This window comes from Struthio camelus, unplaced genomic scaffold, assembly GCF_040807025.1.
Source record: "Struthio camelus isolate bStrCam1 unplaced genomic scaffold, bStrCam1.hap1 HAP1_SCAFFOLD_116, whole genome shotgun sequence".
NCBI lineage: Eukaryota > Metazoa > Chordata > Aves > Struthioniformes > Struthionidae > Struthio > Struthio camelus.
This window is the reverse complement of record NW_027182687.1, coordinates 109,021-115,086: the sequence shown is the minus strand read 5'-3', so window position 1 is coordinate 115,086 and position 6,066 is coordinate 109,021.

Genomic DNA, 6,066 nt, shown 5'->3' with positions numbered 1-6,066 from the left:
AGGACTTCCCCAAGGCTTTGCCCAAGCTTTCCAGAGGGCTCTGTCTTGCCCCTTTGTATGCCAGGAGTGGGCAGAGCACATAGCACCATGGCCATGCTCTGGCAAGTCCTCAGTCCGTTTGTCCATCTCACATGCTTCTAATTCTTCTCTTCACTTCTGTTTGCAGGACGTGAGAATTATTCGACTTGGGACCTTCAGTGTAGTTACAGAACAAGTTGCGAATGGAAAGAATGGTCTGCTGACTGTTCGCAGACCCACATTTCGCCTTTCAAAGAATCTGGCGGAGCTTCACAGCCTCACCGATGATAAGGCTTACGTTCCTGGTAAGATGACAGATTGAAACTTGTGCTTCCCCTTGCAACATCTGTGTGTGTGGGGGAGGTGGATAATTGCTGCTTAGCCATGCCTGTTAGCAATCTAGAATTCCTTCACCAGATCCTGAGACCAGCTTCTGTTTTTTCTTGCTATCATGACATCATCACGCAGACTCAAAGGAGACTGATTCTCTCTCTCTCTCTCTCTCTCTCTCCCCCTCTCTGTCTCTCTCTTGCCTTAACAGCTGGCTGGAGCTGCCACTTTTAATCTGATGTAGTAGGAACTGTTGTTCCATGCGTATGCCACCGCAGACCTTGTAAGGGCAAAGAGCAGCGTTGCTGCTGGCTCTAGGGGCCGCTTCTGCTGAGAAGTGGGTCAAAGCCAGCTGCAGAGAGCCTTGCAACAGAGATGGGAAGCGTAGTGTGTAGGAAAAGCCCTCAGAGGCCAGCTGTGCTGTGACTGCTGGTCAGTGCTGGGAGCTGTGCAGCTGTAGTGTGAGGTCAGTGATGGCTGTGGGGCAGCAGGAGCTCTGAGTTGTGTCAGGAGTGGGCCTTTCCTTTCAAATGACTCCATCTCCTCTGTGCTGTGGACATCAGCCTGGCATTCCTCGGGGACAGGCCTCTGGCCCCAAAAGTGGCGGGGGGGGGGGGGGGGGGAGGTAGGGGTGGTGCCGCACAATTCTGAGGGCCTGGAGGTGGCCAGAAAGCTTACGGTGAAGATTACGATGAATTAATCTTAATTACTAATGAAGATGAATTAAGATTGAGCCTGTAAGGTTAAGGGCTGTTGTGCAGTCCGTGTGTTTTCCCTCTTCATTGCACCCACTGTGATGTGGCACAGCTACGTCAAACTTGGCATGGCCGGAGGGTGTGGGCACAATTAGTGCGACCACTCCCTTCTCCTGGGAACTGGCCCCCTTTCTGCTCTCCTTGTCCTGCCGTCCTGCCTCCTGGCCATGGGAGATGGCTAGGATCCTTTCTTTCTGTTTTGGCAGGGAAGGCCCATGAGGCCCGTGAGGTTGCCCAGAGTTTTGAACTTCTGCCAGGGAGGGATGACCTCAGCCTCCTTTGTAGGGTTTTGCCAGAGGGTTGAAGAAGACAGCTCTGCAGCACTGTCTTGCTGGAAGACCTTCAAGTTGCTGACACTCTGTTTTAGCCTGCTGAAGTGCTCTGCTGGTGACTGTGTTGCTCTGTTGTTGCTGCCTAGGTCATAAGCAAGCTGAGCCGCTGAAGTATGCTCGTGTAGCCTCAGCCTTCTCCATTCCTCGGCAAAGAGTGGAGGCTTGCATAGAAGAGACCATGTACCTTTTCTCTCGCTGCCTTGCAAGTGGGAAGAACGTTGCCCTTGTTTTGAAGGGCCTTGGCATGCTTGTCATTCAAGGCACAGAGGTGAAAATGAGATTTTACAAAGGCCTTCTGCAAAGGCTGAACGGGCCTGAGCAACTGGTAGAAGCTCTTCTTGGGGTAAGTTTTCCATTTCTCCAGCACTGCTTTTCACTCTTTTGAAACCCTAGCAAAGTCAAAGTGCATGAATTTCTCTTGGCCTGCCACAACCTCTCTGGACACGTGGACAGTGCTCGTCTAGAGTAATGCCAGCTCCCGGCACAGTTCTTCTGGAGCATTGAGAGGACTCAGCGACGTAGAAGACTGTGGGAGTAGCTGTCCTGGGTCCGACCAAAGAGCTGTCCAGCCCAGGATGCTGTCTCTGAATGCTCAGAGAACAAGTCCAAGAGAAGGGCATATCCGGTGTAGTTTTTCCCATGAAATTTCCTCCAGAAGTCTTCCAGAGAGCCAGGTGTTAGCACCCCTCGGTGTTAGGATCACATTTGACTCCATGCCTCCTTTGGCCATGTATGGGATTGTGGGGCAGAGAGTTCAGCAGTTTCACCTGAAGCTGTGGAACACTATTGCTGTGTGTCACTGGCACAGTTGTTCCAGCCCCATGCCCTTGCCCAGGCCTCTAGTACAGACTTGTCCTTCAGCCTGGGCTTTCAGGTGCAGCTGGAAAGCGTAGCTGTGGAAGCAGAGCTGAGCCCCTCGAGGGCTAAGCCAGAGATGCAAGCAGGCTGTAGCCTAGCCCTGGTGCCCAGCTCTATCTTTTCCTTCTGTCCTAGTCCGTGGTGTCCTTTCAGTGCATTCTCTGGGCCAAGGCCTTTTCTCCAGCCTTTGTTGCAGTGGGTCCCAGACCAGGATGCTCAACGGCTCCTTGAACACACACCAGAATTTTGGCACTCACAGTTGTTACCCACTGGGCAGGGGAAAGGATGGGCCGTGTGTGTCTGTTCCTCCATGCTGCAGATGCAGCCCTTTGAGTCTCTGGAGAGACTTTGGCCTTAAACCTACATGTGAGTGCTTTGTCCTCAGCTCAGGAGCAGGCAGCACAAGCAGTAAGGGGTAAAAGCAGGGGCCAGGAATGCAGGCTAGGGAAAGGCTTTCAGCTGTGCTTGCCTCCATTGGCTTCTGTGTTAGGAAAGAGCTGCTCTCCTGAGTGAGGCTCTTGATTCTTGCCCTTGCCAAAAGCCTGCTAGTGTTATTTGCCCTTCTCCCGTATTGCCCTGCAGCTGCTCTTCTGTAGAATTTGGGGGGCGGCCGTGAGAAAGAGGGAGGTTGGTTTCAGAGTTTCGGAGAGGTGGCTTCTTCTCTGAACAGTGGCAATATTTGCTGCCCGTGTGAACAAAGAGAATGTTTTCTTGGCCGCATCTCACATGTCTCTCTCCTCTTTGCAGAGGCCAGAGATGAGCGATGCAGTCCTCTCAGGCAGCGAAACAGCTGCTTCCCAGACTCGTTCTGGCTGCGTCATTGTCTTTCCAATGTGAGTATGTTTGTTTGCTTCTTAGCCTCTGGCTGACCAGGCAAGCAGCTTCTCACTGCATATGTGGGAGCGTTGTGCTGCCAGGGTTAGTGCAGGCTGCTCAGGAAGTGATTGGGGACTAATGCTTTCCAATGGCGGGTTCCCAGTGACCTCCAGGCTTGCTCTGGCTTCTTCTGGGCTGGGTGGGGCAGGGGGTTCTGCAGAGCTCTGTCCTGGCCCCACCCTAGCTAAAGGGATGGTTCCATTAATGGCCTTGCAGGTGCAGGCTGTTCTTTGCAGAGGCACTGAGAGGAGCGTGGAGGGTCTGCAGGGGGCATGGAGGGTCAGCTTGGAATTTCAAACGGTGGTGGAAAGCTGGAGGAAAGGAGAAAGCATGGAAATGTGGTGCCCTTCCTTCAGAGTGCTGCCTTTGTGCTGTTTCCAGGCACAAGCTGGAGACTTCCCCCAGAAAACCACCTGTGAGCGCTGTGAAGCTGACCCGGGAAGATAAGAAGGCCAAAGATGATGCCGGTGTTGAGAAAGGTAATGGAGCAGCTGATTCCTGGCAGGGTTTTGTACCTTGTCCTGGTGTCCTCCTTGGCAGGACATTGGAGGCACGGCTCCAGCGCAGTGGCTCGGATAGCATGAGGCACTAGATGTAACGCTGCTCACCATGATGGGAAGTCCCAAGTGACTCCTGAGGGGGCAAGAGCTCATGGCAAGCCAACACTCTCAAGTGCAGTTGGTCCCTCCCGGTTAAACTTCCCCACTGGACTCGTGCCCTAATGTACATGGCAAAGGGCTCTTCCATGGGAGGAGGTGGAGAAGAAGGGAATCACAGCTGAGGACAATCCTTGCGAATTCTCAGTTCTGCCTGGAGCAGAATGGTAATGGAAGGCGTGACCTAGCTCATGGAATCCAAGGATTTTCTTCTACTGGGAAAAGTCCCCCCGAGTAGATGGTCAGAAGTCTGGGGATGTGTGCCAAGACTTCCTTGGATTTTCCGAGCAGGCAGTTTGACCCCACGTTCTCACCCACGTTCCCAAACCAAAGCCTTTAGCTTGACTACCATCCCCAGAGGTAACGTGAGATCCATCGAAGGATGCCAGGCTCTGTTGCCCCAGTGTGAAGTTATTGCCCCAGAGAGTCTCTGTTAGGTCACCGAGACATCTCCGCGAGCCCCGCTGCTCCTAGTGTGGCCAGGAGAGAGCAGTAGAGAAGCCCTCCGGCAAGAAAAGATGTTGCAGGGTGAAAATGAAGAGTTGGACGGGAGCCAGCGTGAGGAAAGGCCTAAGAATGCCTGGGCTACACGGCTTCAGAGGAATGCCATGGAGGCCTCACAGCGTTCTCCGCGGCTGGAGCGGAGCTGCACGTCACTCCTGCACAGAAGGTCACCCCAGTGCTGTTCTGAAGGGTTTTCTTGTCTCTTGCGTCCAGGAAATGTTGCTGCCCTGCGCCTCCTCCTGCGAGAGAGGCAGCCTGCACCCAAACTAGTGGCTGCTAGCATGGAGGAAGGAAAGGGGGAGAAAGCCAAGGAGAAAGAGCCTCATGGCAGGTGAGGTGCTTGGAGCTGTGCGTGAGGGTGCGCCTGTAGCCTTGTTGGTCCTGGAGGGAGGTGTTTGCCTTGGACGCAGTGCCCCTAGCAACTCTGCATGCCTTTTATCCCGTGCCACGATGACTAGTGAGTGATCTCTTGCTGGATGGGCAGCACAGAGCCAGCCCTTGGGAGAGCCTCCTGTTGGCTTCCTGTTTCTCCTGACTCTGCTTCCAGCTTACAGACCTTTGGGAAACTCAGCGCACAAATCCTCCTTCCCAAAGAGGAGGGCCTTTTTCCTTCCCCGTAGACAAAAGTAAACCGCATGATTCCTCTCTGCTGACGCAGAGCTAGGAGTCACAAGGACATTTTCTGAGGCTGAGGAAAAATCTGCATGCTCTTGCAAAGCCTTGGAAAGAGGGAGGCGTTTGTCTGAGCTTTGGCTCACAGTGATGTGAGCTGTTTCCAGAGGCCAGGGAGTATGCAGCGAGAGAGGATTCCACCCAGAAGAGCTCTTTCTTGGCCTGGAAAGGATGCTGCCTTGCAAGGAGAAGTGCGATTCCCCTCTCCCTGCCACCAAGGCCAGGGAGCAGGGGCTGTTCTCACAGTTCCGGCCTAATTTAGTGAGCTCAAAGGCCTTTCCTTCACGCGAAATCTCAGCTTGTGGCTGGCACAAGCCGAGTGTGGCCACAGCTTGCTGGCAGGCACCTCTCTGTGTCCCCAAAGGAGTCCTGACAAGTCAAGCGGAGTTGGGGGCAGTGAGTGCGCAGGGGAGTGTGTGTGGGCAGGGGCTGGGAGAGGTGGGAGGGCTCCAGGCAGAGCGAGAGAGAGCCTCTGTCCGTGCTGTCGTTGAATCCTTTCCCAACAACGTGTCTGGGCTAGTCGAGCGGCAGTGAGCAGCCTAGTTGAGGAGGTAGGAATGCTTTGCTCCCTTGATGCCTTTCTCCTTCTTTGACGCTGGGTGCCCAGCTAGACTCCTCTTTCCATGCCTACCCACACAGTGTCTGGGACCACTGAGCAGCAGCTAATGGAATTGGCAGGAGAGGGGGTAAGGGTGTGTCTTGGAGCCTGTCCTTGTTGATGACCCTGCGGCTCTCCTGGCTGCGTGGAGGGTCTGCAAGGGGCATGGAGGGTCAGCTTGGAATTTCAAACGGTGGTGGAAAGCTGGAGGAAAGGAGCCTAGTCTGTTCCGCCTGGACCTGAGCATGGGCAGGAGCTGGGAGACAGTCTGCAGTGGCAGCCTGGAGGGTTTGGCTTGGAGAGCTGAGTAGAAGCTTTCTCACAGGAAAGCCAGGGAAGCCCTGGGGCAGCCTCCAGAGGAGGGAGCTTGTGCCCCTCCGGGCACTGGAGGTCTTCACTGGGTCACTCTGCTTCCTACAACCGGCCTATTCTGCATATTCTACTTTGGGAAAGGATGGGCTTCCTCG